This window comes from Electrona antarctica, assembly GCF_951216825.1.
Source record: "Electrona antarctica genome assembly, chromosome: 5".
Taxonomy (NCBI): domain Eukaryota; kingdom Metazoa; phylum Chordata; class Actinopteri; order Myctophiformes; family Myctophidae; genus Electrona; species Electrona antarctica.
Genome location: NC_136810.1, coordinates 40991653 through 41004557, shown reverse-complemented (window position 1 = coordinate 41004557; position 12905 = coordinate 40991653). Strand labels below are relative to the sequence as shown.

At 39.0% G+C, this 12905-nt stretch overlaps 1 long non-coding RNA gene across 1 annotated transcript; it reads right to left on the bottom strand.

Moving 5' to 3' along the window:
- Positions 1-66: 66 nt before the first annotated feature.
- LOC306923533 lies at positions 67-3456 on the bottom strand. The gene is made up of 3 exons (XR_013790075.1): positions 2831-3456; positions 249-2789; positions 67-185 (listed from the first exon to the last, which is right to left on the bottom strand). It is a non-coding gene; the product is annotated as an uncharacterized lncRNA (long non-coding RNA).
- Between the last annotated feature and the right edge of the window lie 9449 nt (positions 3457-12905).

Here is a 12905-nt window from a genome sequence, read left to right as displayed (position 1 = left end):
CTGCATTTGGCCGAGGACCACCATCTGAAAATCTGTTGTTCCAGGACCCTAACTCCTAACCCCCCCCCCCCCCCCCCCCCCCCCAGAAGCAAATATTTCAGCAAAAAACGTTCTCTGTGAAAGAATATATATTTAAAGATTTGCACACATTTTCACGATTTATCAAAAAATAGCAGATCTGCAAGCTCATAGCGCGGCACTCGGTGGCGCGCTATGTATATGAGCTTGTAGATCTGCTATTTTTCAACAGCTAAAGTATAAAATAATGGTTAAACTGGTTAAAAGCTATGAGGTGACACAGATGCATCCTCAGGTCTAAATGGGTTATCACGCCAACTACACACACAGAGACACTTTCAGCAGGGCTGCATGGGTCACCTGCCTTTGATCAGTTCTGTTCATTAGACGTAGGTTTGATTTTAGGTTGTCCAAGTGGAGTCCAAAATTGGGATGAATGACATGCTAAAAGCTGTTAATATACCTTTTGTTTTATTCCTTTCACAAACACATACGCTGAAATAACTCGTTGTGGACCCTACAGTATGTTAGGTCCTGCAGCCACCAAATCAATGTAACTACACCAGGTTAACTTTACAGTAGGAGTTTAACTACTAACCTGGCTTGTAGGCACATGGCATTTAAAGCACCATACCGATCACATGTTAATCTATTGACTATGACTGACTATGACTCACGCTTTTTATAGGTGTTTTTTCATTTCATTTCAGTTCAGGTGTGTGTGTGTGTGTGTGTGTGTGTGTGTGTGTGTGTGTGTGTGTGTGTGTGTGTGTGTGTGTGTGTGTGTGTGTGTGTGTGTGTGTGTGTGTGTGTGTGTGCGTGTGCGCTAAGGGCGTTGCTAAATTAGAAAAAGCTAATACATGGCCACATGGATGGATGTGGATATCTGGATTTAATTTGTAAATCACTCTTAAATCCAACCAGCTCAAATGCATGTCAGAATATGAATAAAATAGCGCAGACTTTTCACTGTGTTGGATCACATACTACACCTTACTTAACACAAGCTGCCAAGAACGCAAAGTCTCATTTTTAGCCCATTTGCCCCGTGTGCCAAAACGAGAAATCTCGTTTTTTGATTAATGTTATTTAGTCCAGGAATTAAAAATAATATATTTTTGTATTATTATTTTATTATAGCCTACATCCGAATCCTCAGTGCACGTGGCCGTGCACGTGCTTATTAGTCGTTTCTCACTCCAAATTGGGACAAACTGGGATATTTAGAAGCTTATAAAACTTGAGTTGAACTCAATTAGCTAAACATGCCAGATACCACTGCTATGGTCTTTTTAAGTATGTACTGACTAAGAAAGCAGCACCTGAAACATAATGTCCCCTATACCAAAGTGCTTTAGCAAATATGCACACTCTTGTTTCAATCATTTCTTGAGTTTAAAATGACTATGCTCCAAGTGCATGTTTGTCAATGTGGTTGGATGTAAAGGAAATCCACTTCCTGGCAGCGGTGGCCGAACGGTTTGCGGAGCGGTCTTGATACCGGAAGGTCGCCAGTTCGTATCCCCGGACCGGCACGTTAAAATTAACACCGCTGAAGTGCCCTTGAGCAAGGCATTGAACCACTACCATGAAATGTTCTATGAGCAGGGCCTGTCTGTAAACAAGTATCTGATGCTTAGTCCAGTTACCCTGGGTAAATATAGTAACTTTGCTTTGCTTTGCTTCCTGAATTTAAAGTGAACTAGTGATCACAACACTGAAAGCAAGACACGAGAAATCAAAAACTAATAAATAGGCAATTTCATTTGTTTCAGAATCACTAAATATCATCAAACAATAATCTAGCAAAGTTTAAGAACCTGGACTGGTTTCTGATCCTTGCGTTGTTGTGCTTTTTGTTGGTCAGTCGTAGCAGTTTAATTCAAGGCCTTTTACCACTTATTATCTTACACTTGTTACAGTATTAGACCCAGAATATGGATGCTAAGCCGTTGAATCCCAAAATACCCGTTGCTCACCCTACCATTAGAAGTTACAGAGTATAAGTGCTGTTCTTGATAGGAATGGTTTGCATGATTAGAGAGGGCCAATACACAGCCATGCAAAGCAGTTTGGTGAAAATGATATACGTATTATGCAGTATTATGCTGGTTCGGTGTTGAATCTTGCATTGATAATACACACATGAGGTTATAGAAAGTATATACACTACAGTATATATTAGGGGTCTAACGATACATCTTAACAGCGACACGATACGTATCACGATACATGGTTGACGATATGATATCGGTTCATTATGGCGATACGATTCAATTATTTTAAATCAATACAGTAACTATTTAGCAAATACATTAAATATGTGTGAAACTTGTGGATAATGCAGTGCTGAATGGGCAGTTCTCCCTTTTGTATATATCTTCATTTATTTTGGGACTGAGAGAGAGAGACAGACGGACAGTACAGTATATGGAATTCACAGAACATAAGAGTTACAGAGAGACTACTAAAATACGTTGAAAGGACTAGGAGAGGTTTGAGTCATGCAATATGTTTTTATAAAACGTATTAAAGTAAGTGTTGGGCATTGGCTGTTGCTTTGATGCAATGTTTACTTTATCTTTCGGTTTTCCAACAAAAATCGTCTCTTTTGTGTGCAGTATATTATCTAAGTTGATGATCTGATTACTGTAAGCAGTACTGTAGTCAGTGTATTAATCCACCTATAATGTGACTACTTTTGTTTTTCACTCTGCTTGGTTTGGCCTATTCTTGAAATTTAGCAATGGGCAGAGCCATAGACTCTATGGCTCTGCCCATTGCTAAATGGCATATGGCATAGAGTATAGACAGAGTTGCGACATTGAGGGGGCAAAAAACAGCCTGGCCACGTGGTTCATGTACTCGTGTGAGCCCATAGACTCCAATGCATTCCGTAAACTTCCGGTTGTCCCTTTTTCAATAGAATTCTATGTAGAAGAGCCTGGCCCCATGAAGTGAACGGAGTTGTCGTAACTGTCTTACTCTATGGCTCTGGCAATGGGCAGCTTTATAATTTCAAATAAGGAAATGGGCTATGTAATCTTGAAATCACATAATTAAATGAAAATGTAATGGGTTGCAATTGTATCCAAATGTGAAAGTCCTACGGTTATTGACAAAGTTAAGCATTAGCAAATACAATTTACTTTTGAAATGAAGTCCTATAAAGGGTATCAAGTTAATTGTATTAGCAAATTCACATTCCTTTTTAAATGAAATAATAATTATTTAAATGATGTTTCTTCTCAGCTATGTAGTTTCTGCTGGATAATTTTAATAACTGATTTGTGGTGAGGATTACACTGTATTAGTACTAAGGTTTGAGTTGCTAAAATGTTCTATTTGACTAATTAGCTGTTTATCAAAAATCTATTTTATATAATAATCCATAAAGATGTGAAAGAATAAAGTCTGACAATGTTTTTGTTGTTGTTGTTGTTGTTGTTGTCCAAGTGACTTTATAAAGGAGCAATAAGTTACATTGAACATAGCATTTATGTTTTACTACGTTTTGTATTTTATTTTTTGTATACTGAGACTTACTTTACTTACTTATGCCTATCGCTCCTTTTCATGGAGCATAGGCCGTTGACTACAGTTCGCCAGAGTCCTCTATCCTGGGCCTTCTTTTCCAGCTGTTTCCATGTCAGTTCACACTGCTTGATGTCAGTCTCAAGGTCCCTGCGCCAGGTGTTCTTTGGCCTCCCTCTCTTAAGTCTCTTTGTATACTGAGACGGCTAACGTTAAAGGGACATTTCACCGCAGGAAGGAACTGTTAATCTCAATGTTAGTAGTATTTGTAGTAGATAACAGCAACACCCTATTTCCAGAAAAATAATGAAGTCTGTATTTGACTAGGGCAGTGGTTTTCAATCAGTGGTCCGGGGACCACCAGTGGTCCATGAGGGTGTTCCAGGTGGTCCCCAACTAAATGATGGAGAGTTGGTATCCAAGTGGACCCTTATAGAACTCTTGAGAGTGTAAATATACTCACTATGCTCACTATAGTATATACTGTACTCAATATGCTCACTATACTCACTAGCTCGCTTGGTCTTCAACCAGCCAAAATTCTCACATGTCTCCCCCCTTCTCCGCTCCCTCCATTGGCTCCCGGGTCGCTGCCCGCACAGAATACAAAACTCTGATGCTGGCATTCAAAGCAAACAAAGGTATGGCTCCCCCATATCTTGCAAGTACAAACCCTTCCACGCACTCAGATCAGCCAACGCAGGGAAGCTGGAAGTACCCTCACTAAAACGCCGGGACAACGCTCCACACGTCCCAAACTCTTCTCCCTTCTGGCTCCAAAACTATGGAATGCACTTCCCATTACAATCAGAACTGCAGCATCACTCCCAATCTTCCGCCGTAGTCTGAAAACCCACCTATTCAGACTCCATCATGGCCCGCAGCACTTGCCCTAGCCCTGACGACCTTATAGGCATATGCAAAGGCTCAATTTATGTAATTTAGATAGCACTTTATGTAGACTTAGATAGCATTTTATACAGACATTTTATGTAGACAGCACTAGAATCGCATTTCATGTAGACATAGCACTTTATAGTATATATAGTTTCGAGATATTCCACTGTTACGTGCTTAGCTTATGCATGTTTCATGATAACTACTTGTTATGTATGTGATGTATTGCCATGCTTTTTGTTCTTGCTTAATGTACAGTAAATCGCTCTGGATTAAGAGTGTCTGCTAAATGCCTAAACTGTACTATACTCACTATGAATGAATCTTCAATGGCAGATCAAGAAATCACTTTCACCTATATAAACTCCATTCACACTTTTTATAATTCAGTTTACTGTGGACCACAAACAGGAACCTTTTCCTTTGAAATGTTTATTATTTAACTTAAAGGACCTTTAACATAAAATTCAACTTTTTCTATTTATTTTGTGTTTTTGGGGCTCCCATATGTGTTTTCTATCCCCACAAATAACCAATTTTGAACAATCAGGCTTTCATATCATGTGATGATTTTGTCCTCATCGTGACGTCATCAATGTCACCCTACTTTGTATAATTCCTCCTCTTCTTCAGTCTTCAGTTCCAAATTTGCATTTCCACTTTGTTTACAATGTCCGCCATTGTTGATTTTCCAAGCTGGCATGGAATGGAAACAAGCCTGGTTTTATCTAGCATCAGTATTATAATGACTCAAATATTAAATAATCTGCATATCAGCACCCCCACCACCTCAAGACATTGTGGTACTGCAGCTAAAACTGCTTTCAATATAGGTTAATAATAGGTTCATCTTACGGTGGATATGTTTGCCTGAAAAGGAATCTTTGAAATGTTTCATAGTTTTAGAAATATAGTGCTTTCCAATTTGAGAAATGTATAATGGGGCTCAATGGCAGATTTTGGCACGTCAAAAAATCACTTTCACCTAGAAACTCCATTCATACATTTTATAATTGATCTTACTGTGGACACACACGCTGGAACTTTTCACTTTGAAATGTTTTGTAGTTTCTGAGTTATTTAACTTAAACACCCAATGCATTCGCAATGGCAATAGCACAAACTTTGGCACGCTACTAGTCCTACATACTTACACCTAGAAACCACATTCAAACCTATTTAGGTTAATGTTGCGGTGGACATGTTTGCCTGAAAAGGAATCTTTGAAATGTTTCATAGTTTTAGAAATATAGTGCTTTCAAATTTGAGAAATGTATAATGGAGGTCAATGGCACATTGTGGCACGTCAAAAAATCACTTTCACCTAGAAACTCCATTCACACTTTTTATAATTCAGCTTACTGTGGATACACATGCTGGAACGTTTCACTTTGAAATGTCTTGTAGTTTCTGAGTTATTTAACTTAAACGCCCAATGCATTCTCAATGGCAATAGCACAAACTTTGGCATGCTACTAGTCCTACATACTTACACCTAGAAACCCCATTCAAACCAATTTAGGTTCATCTTACGGTGGACATGTTTGCCTGAAAAGGAATCTTTGAAATGTTTCAAAGTTTTAGAAATATAGTGCTTTCAAATTTGAGAAATTCAGAATGGGGCTCAATGGCAGATTTTGGCACGTCAAAAAATCACTTTCACCTAGAAACTCCATTCATACATTTTATAATTGAGCTTACTGTGGACACACACGCTGGAACTTTTCACTTTGAAATGTTTTGTAGTTTCTGAGTTATTTAACTTAAACGCCCAATGCATTCTCAATGGCAATAGCACAAACTTTGGCATGCTACTAGTCCTACATACTTACACCTAGAAACCATATTCAAACCTATTTAGGTTCATCTTATGGTGGACATGTTTGCCTGAAAAGGAATCTTTGAAATGTTTCAGGCTAGGTCAATGGCACATTGTGGCACGTCAAAAAAATCACTTTCACCTAGAAACTCCATTCACACTTTTTATAATTCAGCTTACTGTGGATACACATGCTGGAACTTTTCACTTGGAAATGTCTTGTAGTTTCTGAGTTATTTAACTTAAACGCCCAATGCATTCTCAATGGCAATAGCACAAACTTTGGCATGCTATTAGGGCCGATTCATACTCCTATTTTACCGCTGTTTCGGCGCTGTAGTGCCGAAATGATTTCGGCTCGTCAGAAATTTTCAGTAGCACCGAAGAGCCGACTTTAGGACGGTACCCGCCCCCCCCAAACCTCAAATGACGTCACATTGTAGGCTCTACAGAGCCGAACCGACTTTTATTCGGCTCTAAAATAGGAGTATGAATCGGCCCTAAGTCCTACATACTTACACCTATAAACCCCATTAAAACCTATTTAGGTTCATCTTACGGTGGACATGTTTGCCTGAAAAGGAATCTTTGAAATGTTTCATAGTTTTAGAAATATAGTGCTTTCAAATTTGAGAAATTTATAATGGAGGTCAATGGCAGATTGTGGCACGTCAAAAAATCACTTTCACCTAGAAACTCCATTCACACTTTTTATAATTCAGCTTACTGTGGATACACATGCTGGAACTTTTCACTTTGAAATGTCTTGTAGTTTCTGAGTTATTTAACTTAAACGCCCAATGCATTCTCAATGGCAATAGCACAAACTTTGGCATGCTATTAGTCCTACATACTTACACCTATAAACCCCATTCAAACCTATTTAGGTTCATCTTACGGTGGACATGTTTGCCTGAAAAGGAATCTTTGAAATGTTTCATAGTTTTAGAAATATAGTGCTTTCAAATTTGAGAAATGTATAATGGAGGTCAATGGCACATTGTGGCACGTCAAAAAATCACTTTCACCTAGAAACTCCATTCACACTTTTTATAATTCAGCTTACTGTGGATACACATGCTGGAACTTTTCACTTTGAAATGTCTTGTAGTTTCGGAGTTATTAAACTTAAACGCCCAATGCATTCTCAATGGCAATAGCACAAACTTTGGCATGCTATTAGTCCTACATACTTACACCTAGAAACCCCATTCAAACCTATTTAGGTTCATCTTACGGTGGACATGTTTGCCTGAAAAGGAATCTTAGAAATGTTTCATAGTTTTAGAAATATCGTGCTTTCAAATTTGAGGAATTCAGAATGGGGGTCAATGGCAGATTTTGCCACGTCAAAAAATCACTTTCACCTAGAAACTCCATTCATACATTTTATAATGAGCTTACTGTGGACACACATGCTGGAACTTTTCACTTTGAAATGTCTTGTAGTTTCTGAGTTATTTAACTTAAACGCCCAATGCATTCTCAATGGCAATAGCACAAACTTTGAAATGCTACTAGTCCTACATACTTACACCTAGAAACCCCATTCAAACCAATTTAGGTTCATCTTACGGTGGACATGTTTGCCTGAAAAGGAATCTTTGAAATGTTTCAAAGTTTTAGAAATATAGTGCTTTCAAATTTGAGAAATTCAGAATGGGGGTCAATGGCAGATTTTGGCACGTCAAAAAATCACTTTCACCTAGAAACTCCATTCATACATTTTATAATTGAGCTTACTGTGGACACACACGCTGGAACTTTTCACTTTGAAATGTTTTGTAGTTTCTGAGTTATTTAACTTAAACGCCCAATGCATTCTCAATGGCAATAGCACAAACTTTGGCATGCTACTAGTCCTACATACTTACACCTAGAAACCACATTCAAACCTATTTAGGTTCATCTTATGGTGGACATGTTTGCCTGAAAAGGAATCTTTGAAATGTTTCATAGTTTTAGAAATATAGTGCTTTCAAATTTGAGAAATTCAGAATGGGGGTCAATGGCAGATTTTGGCACGTCAAAAAATCACTTTCACCTAGAAACTCCATTCATACATTGTATAATTGAGCTTACTGTGGACACACACGCTGGAACTTTTCACTTTGAAATGTTTTGTAGTTCCTGAGTTATTTAACTTAAACGCCCAATGCATTCTCAATGGCAATAGCACAAACTTTGGCATGCTACTAGTCCTACATACACCTAAAAACCACATTCAAACCTATTTAGGTTCATCTTACGGTGGACATGTTTGCCTGAAAAGGAATCTTTGAAATGTTTCATAGTTTTAGAAATATAGTGCTTTCAAATTTGAGAAATTCAGAATGGGGGTCAATGGCAGATTTTGGCACGTCAAAAAATCACTTTCACCTAGAAACTCCATTCATACATTGTATAATTGAGCTTACTGTGGACACACACGCTGGAACTTTTCACTTTGAAATGTTTTGTAGTTTCTGAGTTATTCAACTTAAACGCCCAATGCATTCTCAATGGCAATAGCACAAACTTTGGCATGCTACTAGTCCTACATACTTACACCTAGAAACCCCATTCAAACCAATTTAGGTTCATCTTACGGTTGACATGTTTGCCTGAAAATAGTGAAGTGCTTTCAAATTTGAGAAATTCAGAATGGGGGTCAATGGCAGATTTTGGCACGTCAAAAAGTCACTTTCACCTAGAAACTCCATTCACACTTTTTATAATTCAGCTTACTGTGGGGTGTGGGCACACATGCTGGACCGTTTTACTTTGAAATGTTTTGTAGTTTCTGAGTTATTTAACTTAATTCTCAATGGCAATAGCACTAAAGTTGTTTTAAAGATGTAGCCTACTGGGCATGTTCAAATCATATAGGCCTTGGCCTACTTTACATTTATTCCAACTTACGTTTTGGGGATGGTAATTTAACATTGCGGTGCCCACTGGACCTGTATCCGCCGTTGAGTGTGGCTGATGATGATGATGGGTTCCTTCCATCACCTCCAGACTCAGAGAGTAGATTGTCACAGCTGAGGGTAACGCCATGGCTGCTGCCTCCTCCTTTTCACCTTTCTCTGCTTCTGACCTCCCCAGCCATCCTAGGAAAAAAAACTCGCCTCCTGCTCAGCTCAAGCAGCAGGACCACACACGAATACATTTTCTTCCAGTTCGTCGTCAGATCGTTATGGTAGAGCGCCCCGTTGTGACTGTAATAATGTCTATGATGACACTAGCTCTGGTCCATAGCTAGTCTAAACGCATTAGAGCTACGGACCAGAGCTATGATGACACGTTGGATTTAATCGCAGGGATCAAATAGTGTTCAGAGGGCAGCTAGATGTTTCTGTTGGTGTTGTTAGGCATTTTAGATAACAACATTTAACTTTAAACCAGCTTGAACTCGCGAAAGTTCTAATTGAGTTCATTAATAATTATTGGTCCCCCGTCTCTTCAAGTCTTTATGTGTGAGAGATCCTCCTTGGTTTTATTCCACTCAGTGATGGAAAAACTAATAGCTACGGTAGAAAGAAACACTGTGGTTCAAAGTGTAACCTTGGCTGGGAGGCGAACCCGGGACCCTGATATCAACAAGGCACATACCTTACCACCAGTGGAATAAAGAGCCAGACCAGATGAACAACCAACCCCAAATTAACCAAGGACAAACACAGCAATTTGTCAGGTTTACAAATAGTTATTTATATAAATGTTTATTTACATTTGACTTATTTACTAAAGACATTTAGTTGTAATTATTCATTCCATCGCTTAATTGTATCAAATAAATCCACTAAAGACTAGGCCTAGTTGTAATAATTCATTCCATCTGTTAAATCCATTAAAGATAACTTATTCATTCTATCACTGAGGAAATCTCTTACATTTCCACAAAAGCACCGGCGGCGTGAGCGGACGTCCATACGCCGTTACTACGCTGTCCAAGAGAGAGACGGCGTATCAACGTCGTGTGCACGGCGTGTCGGCGTAGTTCATTTTCAGTTCACTTTCAACTGTCTGAAAACACAAAAATAGTCCAAAAAAGTCCGACGGCGTGAGCAGACGTTGATACGCCGTTGATACGCCGTCCAGAGAGAGGTCGGCGTATCAACGTCGTATGGGTGGCGTGTCGGCGTAGTTCATTTTCAACTGGACAACGTTGTCGGCGCTGTTCACTTTCAACTCTTTTTGCTATGATTGATTGATTGATTTTTGATTGATTCTTGTCCTGCACACAAAGTGCCCAATCCATGGTTTATAAGACACATTTGTATTTCATTATATTCATAATACATTGAATTAGAGTGAGCTGACTGCTGAGTGTTGAGAGAAAAGACATCATATTAACTTATTTGTGCAATGTTGAATTTATACTTTGCTCATGCACTTTACTAGAAATATTATAGCCTATATTTCAAAGTTCTCCAGAATTGAACTTGAAGACATGGGAATCTGGGACTTGAACATGGAACCTCTGTGTTGAGAGCCTGATCATCAGACCAGTACACCATCTCTAAGAATTGTTGAAGTGTTCTTTTGTATTTTAGCCTTCAGTTAGGTAAAGTTACTTGAAAAGCATAAGTGTATGAGAGGACTGGGATTTGAACGTGAAATATCTGTGATGAGAGTCCTATCAGCTCTATGGCACGTCAAAAAAACCCACAATACTTCTCTCTTTCTACTTATCTTCAGTTGTTTTCCTTGTTCTATAAGTCTCTCAGTGGATCCAGTAGGTGGTTGCATGCGGCTAGCTTGAACCTGCGAGTCCTGCAGCACAAACATCCAGGTATCTATCCGCTCCACCATCACTACCTTTGCCAGCCTGAGTGAGATTCCCGGGCGCATTTATCTTCTTCATCCATGATAACAAAGCACTAAAGACCCGTGATGGAACAGTAAACACTGTTAAGATGCTCTGTACATGATCCCAAGGCCCCATTTGATATATACACACACACACACACACACACACACACACACACACACAAATGTGAGAAATATCTGTCAATGCCTGCTAAACAGTGTATTCTGCTGTTTCTATTCACTCTTGTTTTGAGCTGCTTAAACCAGTTACCCATGTTTTTTTTATGACCTGAGGGTACGTGGGGTTACATGGTGTACCTGAGGGAGTTCTGTGTATCCCATTCTCTATAGGATCCTACTCTGCCAGAGGCCTGTTTGAGTGGCAGTGTAGGATCCTATGGGGAGACAAACAGCAGATTGTGTGTAAAGAGAGTGTGCGTGTGTAATGTATACTCACTTCTTCAGGATCCACCTTACCCACGGGAACTCCTTATTCCTTGAACCCATTCTCACCTTTTTATTAGACACATTAGACAGATGTTATGTTTGAGATTTTCCTGGTATCCTAATTTCTCTGAGGCACCACATTGTTTTCTTTACACTTACTCATACTCATGGGACCATCATGTGTGGACGACACACTGATAAAGCATTACTTACAGGGTCCACCTTTTTCAATTCATCAGAACATTTAGAGACGAATAAATATACACTTCTATATAAAAAACAAGAAATCATGTGAGGTAAAAAAGAGAAAGGAAACATATACAGTATTCAGATTTTACGGGGGCCAGTTTCGAATTGCAGCTGTCCGTAGGTGCCCTTTGAGAGAGGTTTTGAAGCTAGGAGTCAAGGGATTTGCATGTTTTAATGGCTGTTGGTAGGGCGTTCCACATTTTGGTGGCATAGGAGCGAAAATAATTTAGTCCCTTGTTTTTGCAGAATCTGGGTTGAACATGGTTTGTTGAACTCCCTCTGGTGTTGTGGGTGTGATGACATTAAGGAAGTATTTAGACAGGTAGGCCTACATGTAATGGGTATGTTGGTGGTGTAGCGAATCTTGTGGACCAGACCCATTGCAAGATGCTGTACTCTGTCCAATCCTAAGCCATTCGCCATTCCAACCTGTCAAAGTGGGCAGGGGTTAGGTGGGTTTGGGGAGTGAGGCCAAGTAGTAGCCTGACCAGTTTGTTTTGGGAAGTCTGGAGCCTTGTTTTAAGGGCCTTTGAGGTGCTGTGGTAACAAGAGGTGCATGCATAGTCGAAGAAACCTTGTACGAGTACGCCATTATCAGACTTAATTTTATCCTTCAATCATAGAAATATTAGACCTTAATTGTCTTAAGGTATACTTTCTCTCTAGGAGAGAGAGATACTGTCACATTACTTTACTTAACATTTTTGAAAAATAGCCAATTTAACAGGTGTCGACTCTTCCTTGGTGCCCAGCTATCATGTTAACAAAATATACGTAAAATATCAATAATCAGTAAAAATCTGAAAATAGACGATCTACAAGTCAAAGCACATCGTAATGCTTTGGGATTTATTTTTTCTTTGTAATAATCAAAATCTACAAAGAAACCAGTAACTTCAAATAAGCGTAGTGGAGTAAAAGTACAATATTTTCCTCCGAGATGTAGTGCAGTAAAAGTATTGAAAATTGGAATTTATACTTTTACCTTCCATCACTGCTCTACTCTGATTTGTTAATCGTTCTGGATAAGAGCATCTGCTCAATGTCATATCATGAGTGAGTATGTGTAATGTGTATCACACAAGTCTTAAATGAAATGTCTTAATCCTTTTCAGTAGTCTATAGCCCTGATGCAAAAAGAAGAGAC